Source organism: Tachypleus tridentatus, chromosome 7 (assembly GCF_004210375.1).
Source record: "Tachypleus tridentatus isolate NWPU-2018 chromosome 7, ASM421037v1, whole genome shotgun sequence".
Lineage (NCBI taxonomy): Eukaryota > Metazoa > Arthropoda > Merostomata > Xiphosura > Limulidae > Tachypleus > Tachypleus tridentatus.
Genome location: NC_134831.1, coordinates 161,315,727 through 161,331,215, shown reverse-complemented (window position 1 = coordinate 161,331,215; position 15,489 = coordinate 161,315,727). Strand labels below are relative to the sequence as shown.

The 15,489-nt window shown below is 32.4% G+C and overlaps 1 protein-coding gene across 6 annotated transcripts in view; it reads left to right on the top strand.

Annotated features, from left to right (window-relative positions):
* The first annotated feature begins 5,927 nt into the window (after positions 1–5,927).
* The window catches only part of LOC143257052 (E3 ubiquitin-protein ligase Siah1-like), a 42,113-nt gene continuing 32,551 nt past the window's right edge, over positions 5,928–15,489 (top strand). Inside the window, exon 1 of one of the 6 annotated variants that reach the window (XM_076515159.1) lies at positions 5,928–6,402. The gene's annotated coding sequence lies outside the window, so the exon portion shown is untranslated. Of the gene's footprint in view, positions 6,403–9,345; positions 9,608–15,489 lie in introns of those variants that run through there. The other 5 variants (XM_076515161.1, XM_076515162.1, XM_076515160.1 and 2 more) reach the window with 5 other exon arrangements.

The window sequence follows — 15,489 nt, the reverse complement described above, 5'->3', positions numbered from 1 at the left end:
TCCACGGCTGAAAGGGCGAGTATATTTCGTATGACAAGGATTTGAACACGCGATCCTCGGATTACGAGGCGAATGCCTTAATCACCTGGTCATGCCAGGCTTGATAAGAATGAAATATTTATGTTTGGATGATTTTTATTCCATGGTTTACTCGTAATTTCTACACAGTGTGAATTATAAAAATACTCAATTAACAGACATAATATTTTTACCTGACAAGATAATATTTTTGTGTTTCAATACTGTTGACCTGGTCAGTGTTGTATAATGTATTCTCAAGACGGCTAGTATGGGTATTAAAGCTTTAATTACAATAATTTACTGAACAACGTCTCGACCTTCTTAGGTCATCTTTAGGTTAACAAAGAGAGTTTTAATACCCATACCAACCGCCTTGAGAATACATTTTTACTTCAAGTGGGTTTCTCATCATCATGAGTGTTGTTGTCCAACACACAAAAATACCTTCAACAGTTTTGACGTTAATTAACCTTTTCAACCATGATCCACTTAAATGATGACCTTTCCACCATATCACTAGTGGTAGTTGTGTTTGATAAATGTTATTATTACAAGCAGTTTTTTTTATCGTTATGTATCAGTACTCATAAACAGTAAATGCACGACGTTCATGCACAGATTACGCACTTTATGTCATGATGTACTTGTGACAGTTCCATTCTCACAGCCATTTGTATCCAGAATGAATAAACAATCTTGAAGAGGATAACTTGACACCAGTGCTTTAACTACTGCATATTTAAAGACTGGAATGCATCTTTGCATTCCCATTCTTGTAAAAAGTGCAAACATCGTTTTTGGTAAGTGTAAACAGTGGTGTAGTTACTTTGACAAAACTTGACTACAAGTCAATGATATTGTGGTGTGGAACTTAAAAGATTGTAAATTTCTAATTTATTAGAAGGTATAAATTAGTTTTTGACCACTGGAATCTTTTCAGGTGTAGTGGTAACCTTCAATTCTACTAATTAAGTATTCAAGAAACTACATCCATCTGCATGAGCAAGCATCTGAAGTTATCAGTTTGAAGCCTAGAACACCATTGTTAGATTCTCAGCTGCAGTTTGAAAGGGGCGACAAAAGATAAATATATTATCCACATGATGAGACATTTCTCAAATTTTGATCCTCTCAGTTAAGTTCCTCTCAAAGCACTTGCGTGTATTACGAAGTCCAAATGACACAAAGTGGAATTTATTCAGTCCTGCTAGAGTGCTGAAAGCAGTATTGGGTCTACTTTCATTATCCAGTTTTACTTTCCAGTATTCAAAAATTAGATTTAGTGTGCTTAACTGATGGATGCCTTCCAATGCGTCCAGACATTCATATGTGTGTTGTAAATAAAAGTGTTGACATGCATTTCCATGGTCACTCATCCGAAGTCACCAAAAAACCTTGACATTCTTTCCTTCTTTCCGATAGTCACCACTAGAAACAATCGCACATTCATCAAATGTTGTATAATTGCACCATTCAGCAACCATTCAATTTCAGAACTGCTAAATATTCCTGGTACTATAAAGAAGCCCACACAATAATTGTTTTATTGAACATATATCATCTAATTTTAAGGGTCACTTGGTTCAACAAACACACCATAAAACTTTTTAAGCAATTCGCTAAGTTCATATCTTCATCTGGAGTTCAGATTGTTTGCATAATTCTCAACTAGAAATTACAAATGCTATGAAAGTTGGTCACTTATTGAAAAAAGCGATGCAATGGCTGTGACACTAGGTATTGGTATAACTGGTGTCATTTACACTTCTGTTACTATGTTGATGAGTATTAAAAGTAGAAGATGATTAGTCAAATACCCATTTGAATAGACTAACAATGATGGAAAACCTATATTTGGTCAAGCCTCTGTCAAGCAAGTGCAGCCTGCTTTCCAGACAGAAAGCAATGTTCCATGCATTATATTTATCACCACAGCAGATGGTGGTAATAACCATACTGTTTCAGCAGTATACACTTCATTTACACAACTGAGGGAACTGCTCCAGGATTTAAATTCACTTGTTGTACAAGCGAAACTCAATAAAAATTTCTGCAATAGGTGTGTCCATATGATACTAATACTTGAACCGAAATCGGAAAAAATTACTTTTACCCAGCATATTTTATTGTCGAGATGTTGTTAGAAAAAAGATAGGAGTGGGGAGCTTCTTCTCTAACAACATCTTGACAATGAAACATGCTGAGTACCATTCACCAGAATAAAGTTGATATGAACGAGCAAAGATGAAGTTGCTTACAAAGTGTCTAATCCACAGAAGGTTGAGTAAGGTTCTGTTGCACTGGTAGCCACTAGTATACTTCGCATATATACCACATAAGATCTAATCCAGCAAATTTGTGTCACAACACCACTATAATTGAATGGTGGTCCTGATAGTAACCTGATGCCAACTTCTTTAATGATAGGTGTTTGAAAAGTGGTGCACACTCAAGGGAGGCAGTGTTTCTTAATCTTTTCGATCCCAATACTGATCGAATTACTTCCCACTGTTGCAGATCATTAAAAATGCAGATACAATGAAAATCCATTTTGATTTACATATGAATATTCAGTCAGTTTTTGTTTTTTTGTCTTCATGAAATTTCATGGAGTAGCAATATGGTTGCAACGGATTGTAACATGGAGCTGTATATGCTACCTGTTGGAATTCTACTTTAAACCTAGTGACAAGTAAGTAGAACCATGTATACAGTCGCGAGTGGAGCACGCAAGTTACTAATTCATGTAATTTGTAGTTAGATTAAAGAATTGACTCTGCGACTGAGGTTCAAAATCCACTTTAATCTTTAATACAATAATTTTAGATTTTCATTTATATTAACAGTGAAAAAAGTATTCCAATAAGTTTTTACGTCAAATGATTCGTTTTGAGTAACCAAAGTTTCGTCAATTAAATGTTATACAATACTCATTAAATCATTACTATAATCAACAAACTTTGTATTAAAATGTAAAGATAAACATGTTCAGATTTACTGTACTTTACAAGTTCTCCTTAACACTCTATGTTTTACATCAACTCCTCATCATGTTATTCGATTTGAGAGAGACAGTAATCATCATTTACATTGTTTCATTGGCAGAGGAGACATTTGGATAGCACTTCCAATCTTCAACATAGCAATAGCAGGTAGATAGCTTTTCAAGAGGTAGGAAATTAACTTAAATTTATCAGTGCTGGAGAGAGACTGACTTTCTAGACCAAAACACAGATTAATATACCAATTATTCTGCAATTCTTACGACTTTCTAAATAGTGTACCTATCTAACTTTCAAGTAGATCTGTCATTTACTTGGATGTTTTTGCAAAATAATTTTGATTTTTGGAATCAAATGAAAAACACTTCAATGATTGGTTGTACTCAAAGACGGTAAATCAACAGTCTGTTTAATGCATCTCTTCTCGTATTCTGAACAACAATCCAACATCAGAATTTCGACTAATTTCTTTTTGGTAAGTTATATCCCAGTTAATGTAAACTTTTTTTGTAATGACAAGAAACCCACTTGAAGTAAAAATGTATTTTCAAGACGGCTGGTATATTTATTAAAACATTAATTAAAATAAAGTACAGAACAACGTATCGACTAAAGATGACCTAAGAAGGTCGAACCGTTGTTCTGTACTTTATCTTAAGAAAAGTTTTAATACGTGTACCAGCCGTCTTGAAGATAAACAAACTTTTCTTGTAGCTTTCTCTCAGCTCTGCTGGCGTCAGTCCATTGATATAAATATCATGTACAGTCTCTAATGAAGTTTATATAAACATTCGCATGGCATATTTCTCTGTTACAATAGCGTCAGTTTTATGATAATGCAAATATCTCTTTCTCGGAACCAATTAAAATGTATCTTTGGTTTACACTTTTGACATAATTTTCCTTTCATGTTCAAGCGTCTGCAATGCGTTAATAAATTCTTCACAATACTTAGTTTTACTGGAGCTATTCATGACTTTTCTGTTACATATTTCTCGTTCCTGGAAACATTGAAATTATAAAAAACGTCTCAGAATACCACAAAACTTCAGGATCAGCATCAATTCGAAGACTGATGGTTAACAAGCACTGTTCTAGAGGGCCAGAGATTTGTTTGTTTGTTTTGAAATTTCGCACAAAGCTACTCGAGGGCTATCTGTGCTAGCCGTCCCTAATTTAGCAGTGTAAGACTAGAGGGAAGGCAGCTAGTCATCACCACCCACCGCCAACTCTTGGGCTACTCTTTTACCAACGAATAGTGGGATTGACCGTCACATTATACACCCCCACGGCTGGGAGGGCGAGCATGTTTAGCGCGACGCGGGCGCGAATTCACGACCCTCGGATTACGAGTCGCACGCCTTACGCGCTTGGCCATGCCAGGCCAGGGCCAGAGACGTGCATATTCTGCCGAGTGTGACGCCTTCATGCTAAAACTAGAATGGAATAAAGTGATATAGTGACATATCATGAAACGTACATTGTCTTTAGATCACCCAGAAACAGTTTTGGAATGTTGCCAGTATGCCTTGTTGGTCTTGAATTCTATCGACTCACTCGTAATCTCACTAGACATAGCAAATGCCACTTGCTCTGTATGGTGGTATTGAAAAAGGACACGTCAAACTAAATTCAGTACATGCGTCTCGTCACTCTCCTTCACTACGAGTGACCTAAGTAGGCTTTTTGTGATGTCTGAGTTTACTTGAGTAAGGTAGCGCATTACGCTAATATAACAATAGGTACGCAAAGAACGATTTTTAAACATAACGAAAAATTTTATTGATGTTGGAATCAACTACGTGTTTCAACAGAACATTGTTTTGTCTTCTTTCAATATGATCAGTGCTAAGCAATACAATGCTTATATATTTTACAAAAACGAAAATTTGTTGTTTGTAGCTAAGTGCAAAGCTACACAATGGGTTATTTATTTTCTGTTCACCATGGGTATCGAAACCAAGTTTCTAGCGTTGTAAGTCCGAATACATATCGCTATGCTATTGGGGGACAAATACAAAAGAAATAAATATATCAGGAATGTTGTCAGCTGTTGACAGTATACAGGTATAGATGAAGTTTGGTCAAGGGTATGAAAGGTGAATGGACCTTGCCAAATATAAATGATGTTGTTAGGACTGTTATCACGGTTTAGTGAAATATTATTTACTTTAATGTCTTCAACAGTTTTTAAGCTCTCTCTTTCTTCCTTTTTAGTTTTGGGTTGATGTAGAAGAAGAATGTAATTTCAAAGTATTTGGTGATCTGTTTTGTATTGATAATATATTGAGGTGGATATCTAGACTTTACCACTATATGTGGCCTTTGTGTTCTTTTTGTCTTATTTATAATGAGTACCCCGCTGGGACAGCGGTAAGTCTACGGATTTACAACGCTAAAATCAGTGGTTAGACTTACCTCTGTGGATACAGCAGATAGCCTAGATGGACTTTGCTATAAGAAACACACACACACTTATTTCTAGGGAACATGACGTTGTCTTATGTATTTCTTTTCACGTTCATGTGGGATACTGTTTGATCTTTTAATAGGGATTTTTTTTTCGGGCTAGATAAGCAAAACGCACCTTTCAATTTTAATACATAATCTGTGTTATGGAGCTAAGACGGTCACTTTGTTAAATAACAAATATTAATAGCTTTTCATGAGTTTTCAATCTTATTTTTGAGACATGTCTGTCAAGGTTTATAGCTCGCCTTTTAATCAATTTTGTAAAAAATGTGTATAGCTTTAGCCTAAATGTTTTATTGACACAGAATTCCAAACAAAAATTTGCAATAGTTTATTAAATAGAACAGCTTCTAATGGGTATTACAGGACACAATAGCTCAGAAAGAAAAAATCCAAAAAATCTAAAATTAATAATTAATACGATGTTAAATATTTTCATTATTTAACTGAATGAAATGCTTTTTTTACTCGAATTAGCTTATTATCAGTTTATGTACACATGAGTGTTTATATTATATTTTTGTCTAATTTTATTCAAAATAAGTTTATTTGTTTATTTTTTCGTATCGTTTTACTTTAGTATTACGCTCTGTTTAACGAAGAAACGACATCGAAATTAACTTGTTATTAAATTAGACGCAGTTAAGTATCAAGTACTATACCATGAGATGGCGCATTGATTTTTACCTTTTGTGAGATTTAGGAAAAATGTACGAATGATAATTAAAGGTAAAAAAAAAAAAAAAAAAGAAGTTTACGTTGGATCAAAATTAAGTTTTGATTTTTAAAATGAGCTATTAAGTTTTTTTTTAGATTAGTAGTCCACTTATCAAACACTGAAACAGGGTACTGGAGTATGATGGAAGCTTTGTAAAACTAAGCAAATGACATTGGATATTTTTTCTTCGTATGTATATTTATAGTTGTACTGTAAACTTTATTCCCTATTAGTTTCATAGAAATTAAAATTGAGGCATTTCGCTAATATATTCATTAACGAAGTTGAGTTTAACCTTAGATTAGTCAGTCAATGCATGAATTACATATGTAATACTGATATAATAATGTAGTGAAATTATTAATCTTTGTTTTTTTTTAAATAATAATAATACACCGACAATTTTATTTTTAATTTAGAAGTTAGAGAATAGAATTAGAGGGAACATATTATTGTTTTCAATTGTATTAGTAATACTAATTCTAGAGCAATTGTTATTACTAGTAAGATTAAATGGAAATGTAGGTGTAGAGAAACCTACTTCAGTTTCACACTAATGCATTCACATAATTAAAACGAAATTAGTAACTAATCTATATTGGCATTAATGTTAAGTTGTTACTGACTTGTTACCAGACATTGAAGTATTGCTGAAGGTTTGTCATTTAGATGCCTTAATAATCTTTACATATTTGAGTCAAAGAAATAAGTTGTTCTTCTAATGGTTATCCATTCACTTTGGTCTTATAAGTGGATTTAAAAATGAGTACAGTCAGTAATTTTGATAAACCTAATTGAGTAATTCATATTTTCTATTTGTGTTCTTTCTATTGTTTTAGCATTTAAATACCTTTCATGTTATTGTTAATGGTAGTCCAACAGTTACCCATTTGTGAACTATTATGCTCAATATCATCAATTGATTATCTTAAACTGTTGCATTTATTTTTAAGAATATAAAAAAAAACAAAACATTTTCAGCATTTATACAATAAATCAAAGCATCAACAATAAACTGATGGTTATTTATCTCATTTAGGCTATATTAATTTTCACTGCCACCCTACTCTAAAATGTGTATAAAAATTCCTTTTTTTATATTGACCCCTAATCTGTAAAATTTTCATTAAATCTTTTCTTTAACACCTTCTATGTTATGGCTTTTGTTGCAAGTCAAATTATTCTATAGGCAGACCACTTTATTAGAAAAATAAGTTTTTATCTTAAATTTGTGTGTTCCTGCAAAATTTATTAAAAGGTGATCAAGATTTATGAATTTCAAACCTCTAATAATTGTGAAAAATCTTAGTCTTGCCCAAAATTTTAAAACAATTAAACTGAAAGTGTAAAGGTTTAATTATTTTTCTATAAACATTACTAGTTCAGTCTTTGAATATTGTGTGCAGTTTTTGGTATTCTTATCTAAGAAAGGATACTGGGTCTTTGGAAAGTGTTCAGAAGGTTACTGAGATGATTCTGGAGGTGGAATAATTACCTTAAGGGAATAGGGAATATTTTATCTTTAGAAAATAATGGTAAAAGGTGATAATCTTAAAGTTCACAAAGTTAGTTTGTGGACTGAGAGGTCAAAGTCCTCTGACTTCCATGTGTAGTGTGCCAGTGCTAAAGCTACACGATTAGTGGAATTTAATGATGAATTAATCATTGAGCTCGTTAATTTATTACATTCAAGTAACCAATTATTCTCCCATGAGACTTGGATAGTTGGAATAATTGGAATTAATAATTTCATTATTTTTGTGAATTGTAATGCTAGTCAGTTAAGCTTAACTTTGAATTAGTGAAAAATAATAGAAATAATAATGGCAGTATTTTAATTACTAGAATAATTGGAGTAATCAAAATGTTTTTTTTATTAGTTCATTATATTTGTGACAATAATCAGTTCAATCATAAGTTCAGTTAAATGATTATTTTACTTGACACATTAATTCATGGGTAATTGAGTGTGTCATTTTATTGAAGAGACTTTTTTAGCATGGGCTCAGACTCGGAGACCTTCCCTGTATACATATTGTGGTTGTTATAGTTTTCATGCTATAACTTTTAATACAGTAAGCATGTCTTGACAAAATTTTACAGATTTTTTAACATTACAAGGATTTAGTACAGAAATATCAGATTTTTTGTGAGTCTAAAATTTTGTAAGTAATGTTTTTCTCGTGCCTTTTTCATTTTCACACATTAATTATCCAACATACAAAGTAATTTTGATTAAGATTAAAAATACATTTACGCATTACAAAATTTTCAAATTTCACATGCAAAATCTTTATAATATCCAGATAATTATTAAATGTTTTTTAAGAAAAATTATATTCACTAACAAATCTCTGCATGGATCTTAGTCAATTTGACATAACCACTATAAAAAAATTAGGAAATAAATATAAATTATTCTTTTTTCATTCTAAATTGATTACAGATTATTACATGAAAATAAAAATGTTTATTCTAAATAGCTTAAATCTCACAACATATGTTTATATAGTTATTGTTTTTATTATATTGACTTTCCAACCATGCCTGGCTCACATTACAGAAGTTGCAATGACATTGGCATGTGCACTCATATTACTGTAACTAAGAATATAAAACGCCTTTACAAAGTGACCTGCCATGATTGTGTTTTAGTGAACTAGTTTTTTTGTAAAATACAGTCACATTTAGGTTATAATACATTATATATTTATATCTGTAATTACTACTCCCAAATAAATTCTTGAAGTTATTATTATTAAAAAAAAAGTGCAACAGTGAATAAAGTGAGTATAGCAAACAATTATCTCTTCTAGCTGTGAACCTTGTATCCTATTTGCTGCTTGCCTTATCAAATTTTGCATGAGGAGGATGTGAAACAATTTTTTTTTTTTAGGTTTTATAGAAACATTCCAAATAACTAACAAATCATAAATTACTATATTGATAGTATAGACTTCACTATAATTTAACAAACTTATTAACTAAGTTGTATTTTGGTCTAAAAATGTGAAATTTCAAGCTCATTAAAGACTTACTAACTTGAAATATTGTATGAAAATAATACCCTTATATTTCACAATGGCCAAGAAAGCTACCAGGGGGACAATCTGAGGTTTTGATTGGTTATTCACATGTCATAGTCAGAAGTAGGTGTACATAAGGAAGTGTTTCCAAAAATGGAAAGAGATGGGTAGGGTAACTGTTTGATTCATTAAATGTAGCAGTATTTCAGCAGATATAAAAGATATGAGATTCTTATTTGATATTCTAGCTTCTGAATATTAGTAACTTGAGTTTGATTTGTAAGAAACTATAGCCTTAGTATTTTAACATTGCAAATATATAATTTGAACCAGTGCTGCATTCAACATGTGAAAAACAAAATCTCTAGGTGTGGTTTTTTTTATATATGTACATTGTAAATTAAGAAATTAACTAATGTATAATACTAAAATTTGAATTCTAATCTATGATTTAATACCACATTTGTATACAAAAATTCCTAAAATTGTCATTCAATAAAATTTTGAATGCTAGTCAACAAACAGTGTTACAGTCTTTGACTCGTTAATGGAGTTAATTGTCCATCTCTACCTAATTTACATTTAAGGACAACAAAGTGTCTGTAGTTAAACTGAGCTAGTCCATAAACTAAACTATGAAAGAAACAAAAACTAAAAGCCACAACTTATTTAAGTTTGTATTAAGTTTTTTTTAAATTTACTGCATCCACAACATTTGAAGACAATCCATTCAAAATGTGGAGCTGGCAACTTAAGATAAATAATTGATGAGGAGTGATTATATCATGCAGTGTCATTGATGAATCAAAATTATCATGAAATTGGTTAATGTTATAAAACTGATCAACTAGTCAAAATTAGGGTTTTGGATTATTACTATTTTTAAGTATTCCAACTATGTAAGTATTTGAAATACTGTCATTGTATTTGGTTTTTATTGAGCAGTTGAATAGTGGCCCATAAGTCTCTACCCATCCATATATCTTATGTATCCAGTGTATCTGTGTGCTGTCCCTTATTTCGCTGCATAATATTATGTGACACCATGTTCTGTGAGATATTTTCCTCAACATGGGCTTACATCTGCCATATTTCTTTTTTCAAAAAAAAGAAACAAATTTATAATACATGGGTAATTGAATATAATATAATAACATATGGATGGGTAGGGACTTACGGGCCACCCTGTATACTCTATCTGTTGTGGTATCAAAAACCTGATTTTAACAATTTAAGTTTTTTTCTTCAAATTTATTCAGCTTTAGGCCAACATAGTTTGGAAATTTAGGGTTAATGGTGCTTCTTTATTCATGGCCTCTAGTCTGATTCCCATTTTCACTGTACCAGAAAACTCTTTCTTTATTGTTGTGAAGCTGTTAAGACCTTCTGTCACTTGCAAATTTTTCAAGTATCGAGGGAAGACGACTGGGTGGCAGTAAGCACTGCCAACTCTCAGGCTATTTAAATGTTAAGTAGAGTATATATTTGCTGTTTTTTTATTATTTTTCTTAATTTAAAATGTTAACTGTATTACTTAAAGTTGTATAGTTGGTGTTGATCTTGGGGAGATATCCAGGGGTTTGAACTCTCATAGTTTATCTCCACTTTCCAGAAATTAATAACTATTTTAATTCTATATAATGAGGTATGGACCTGGAGGAGAGATAAAAGGGGGTCCCTCAAATTCTGTTCTTTAATATTGTGTAAGCAGGTATAGACTTTGTAAGGGGTTCAGGGAGTCTGACCCCTTCCATTTTTTTCAGAAATTAATAATAAAATGGCTAGACACCCTTACCATATAGTATCAGAAAGAAATATTAAATATTAGTGTTTATATTTGATTGGTTTGTTAATTACCATAAATAATTTTCTAAAGTCTACACACCTAGTTTTTAGCTATCCAGTTAAGATCTCAACTAATAACTGATTATTTCTAAGTTAACTCAAATTTGAATGCCAATTAAATGTGTAGTTGTACATTTTCTTTCACAGATTTTTTCTGTACATTCAGTGAGTTTTTCTACATATTAAACAGTTGTTTAATATAACTTAACAGCTTTTATAATGTAGACTTTTCACATAATTTATTTTTGCATTGTTTAGATTCTAGAATTTTCATGTTTTTTGTAATTCAAGTAGCATAGATATATAAATAATGACTATTAAATATATTTTTGAAAACACATCTTGTTTAATGAGTAAATGCTATTGTTTCTATCTAGTATGATTATAAATATTTTTAATTTTAATGAAAGAGTTTGGAATGTTTTAACTTTTTAATAATCATGTAGCTAGAAATAAAGATATAAACTGGATTATAACCTGATTGAGATTATCATTCACAATATATATTAACTTTAATTCTGGGTTATTTAGGTTACTTTAAGATTGTGTTGATGCTTATTCATCCAATATTTTGTATAAAAGAAAAATGGAAATTTGGTTTCAGTATTACATGGTTAACTTTTAAAAAAAATAGTTGGTATCATGCCATTCTTGTAAAAATGAAACATTATCATGGTTAGCTTGTGGAAGTTAAATTTTGTTCCTTGTCAGCACAATAAATTTTATCTAAACAGATTTTCTAGTTTTTTCTGTCTCATTCCATGATATTCTACTCTTTATGTTGTTTGACTTTACACTTAAACTACATGAAGAATATCAAAAACATATTTTTACCTTGAATAAACACACGTACTTAATTAATGAAATGGGCTATGATTATCCTTTTGTTTTGTCGATTTTAGAGATTTTGAATAATTGCATAGAAAAAGATACAATATTTAAGGCCCAACATTTTCATGAATGTGCTTACAAATATGGAAAAAAAATTGCTGAATTATCTACAGGGTGGCCCATAAGTCCCTACCCATCCATATATATTATGTATCCACTGTATCTGTGTGCTGTTCCTCATTCTTGCTGCATAATATTATGCGACGGCATGTTCTGTGAGACATGTTCCTCAACATAGCAGGGGTTATTGTTCCAAATGCCACGGTAACAGCTGCCTTCAACTCATCATTAGTATTATAACGTTGTTTAGACACAATATATAGATGGGTAGGGACTTACGGGCCACCCTGTACAATAACAGGTCTGAAAGATTAATACTTGTAACTGTTGGTACTCCAGAATTACAGAATTGAGGCAGAAAAAATGGAGGCAATGATGCCTTTATTGGTGAAACCACAGTTGTTAGTAATTGAAATATTTGTGAAACTTACATTTTTCTTTGTTTTTTTCCTAAATTTAGTTAGTCTGGAAAATGATTGTTATGAATTTATCTTCTTTTCATTAAAGGTAAAAATTGAAAATAGAATGTGTGACAAAAGATTAATGTATTCTTTGGCTTACAAAACGAACATAGTTTAGGTTACTATATGGTGATTTAAAAAAGACCCCACAAAACTCGACATTCTGGAAATAATGTATACTCTAGTGTTGCAACAGATGAATGATAAATGAATAGATCCTTTATTGTCTCTGAGTGTTAAACAGTACAGTTGTTTAATTTGTATGTATGATACATTTTTTGTACAAAAAGTTTAGGATGAATTCATTCCTTATCTGTTGTAACTGATGTCTGAAGGCTAAGTTTCTCCAGGTTTTTCATGATTTTCAATAATTTATAAATCATTGAGGCAATTTCAAAGTCAATTTTATTGTTAATTTTAATTACATTTCAATAATTTGTAACTAATTTTATGCCATTTTAAGACATCTATTTAGTGTGATTCATGAACAAAAGTGTTTATATTTTAATTTCTGCACAGCTGTAAAGAGTTTTGTCTGTAGAGAAAACAACCTACTTGTCAATTTCTACTCACAGTAAAGAATAACTTCTTTTTACTGGGAAACTATTGTCTGTTGAGAATTTATAAATTTCATGATATTCAGTTATTGCCCTTAGTTTTAATGTAGGACATGGTGTATTATTAGATCAAGTAGTTTTGTCATTTACTAACGAAACACAGCTATGAAAAAGTTTACTTATTATTGGATGAAGTAATAATTAAACTATCACTTCATAGTGGAGGAAATATATAGGTGGTATTTTTCTGTGGATTTTGTAAATGTTAAATAACTGTTAAATTGAAAGCTATAGAAATCTTCAGCAAGAAGAAATCAGATAACTTGAGATAAATTAAGGGTAACCTTATATACATTTCTCTCTTCAATACTCATTCTTATATTTAGTTTCATGCACCTAGTCAGTCTTTTACTGCTATTGATCTCTTTATCTGCTCCTTTTCACTTTTCTCTTACCTTTCTTGGATAGTTTACAGTAGCCACAGGGCAATAATAATTTTCCTACCATTTAGAGAGAGACTAACTGTGGTCAATGCCCTCAGACCCTTGTGCCTCAATGGAAGCTGAACCAGGCCAACTGGCTCTCTCAGAAATTGATTCTGCCATTGTCTGTAAGCCATTGATAGATGACTCCATGGCAGCAGGTACTGACTGTTGTCCAGGCAGCTGCTCAGTATATTCCTAAAACATTCTCACACTTTTCAAGTATCCTCATCTGCAGTGGAATCCTGCCTGCCACATGGTACAGAAGGCTTGGCAGGTCAGATGTCAAAGCCAGAAAGAATCTTGGATTAAATACACATCTAGCATTTCTGCTACCACCAGTTCCAAAGTCATATAGGACAAGATTTGGAAGGCCAGTGGATAGTATACTTTTGCCTCCTTTTGATCTTGCTCTCTTATGCCCAGGAAGTTGCTGATACCCAGAGCATTGCCTATATTCTTGGCAAAAGCTTTTCTCATGCATCTAGCACTTTTGCTCCATCCCCCACCTTCTTAGCCAGACTCAAGCAGAGCAGTCACCTATTTACTTTCAGGCTTATCATTGCTCTTACTATAATCACTCCTTCATACTGGTGGAACTCAAGCTTGCTTTTCATTGGTCTGGCAGTACATCAGTCCGACTTAATGATATTCACTATGAGATGCCACACCATCTATCTTCTGCCTCTTTTGCTACTCTTTTGGTTGTTTTTAACTGGATTTGGCAAGATAATGCTTTTCTTGATGTTTGGTACTGGATTACATCTTCCATTTTTTCCAAGTCTGGGAAGGATCCCAAGATTCTTTCAAACTACTGTCCAGTTGCTTTGATGAGTTGTCTTTGTAAGATCTTAGAGAGGATGGTTAATGTTTGTGTTGCTTGGTTTATTTGAATCAAAGAAGCTCCTCTTGTCCACCCAGTGTGGGTTTTGGTGACAGAGCTCCAATATTGACCACCTGATTTGACTTGAAACATCAATCAGGGAAGTCTTTTTCAAGAGTTAACATCTTGTTTCTGTTTTCTTTTTACCTTGAGAAAACTTGTACTACATAGAGGTATGGCATTTTGCGAGACCTACACTCATAGGTGGCATGGCGAGTTGCCTATTTTTATCCATTTTTAATGGACTGGTAATTCCAAGTCCTTGTGAAAAAGAATGGGAAAGTGTCAAACCACATGAACTTGTCTTTAGGGCTGTGTCTTTAGTGTCACACTTTTCATTATAAAGATTAATGCTATTACTGGACAACTCCTTTCTACAGTTCCAAACAAACTCTATGTTGACAACTTCTGGCTAATTTGGTCTGTCCTTGGTTGACATTGCTGTCTCCACAAGTCATTTCATTCCATCATGGCTTATTACCATCCTCAAGTGTGACATTTCTTTGAGTCATCTGAGAAAGGCAGATACTCCCAATTGGAAGTACTGTCTTCTGTTTGCTGAACATATTTTGAACCATTCTTCCATTTCCATTAATATGGATGGTTCAAAATCAGGTGACTCTGTGGGCTCTACCATGGTTTGTTGTGGTTTGGTGGTTGCACACAGAATTCCCTCTACAATTTCTGTTTTCACTGCCACATTTTATGCCATTCTCTACAGAGAAGCTAAGCAGTACTTGAATTGTACTATTTATACCAACTTGCTTAGCTCTCTATTGGCTCTGGAATCGCTTCACGTTAGTTCTCATCCATTTCATGCCAGTATTCAAGACCGACTGGCCCATTTCTCTCTAACATTTGCTTCTATCCAGTTCTTTTGGATGCCAGTCATGCTGGTATTTACTGCAGCTAAATCTGTTTGCTCTGGTGGTATCACTGCCATGCCCTTTCCATTCATGAACTATGGCCCTGTAATCAAAGCTTAGCTCCATGCCAGTTGGCAATCAACTTGGAGTGAGCAATGTGATAACAAGCTTTTCCAGATAAAACCTTCTTTTGGATTTTGGTCGT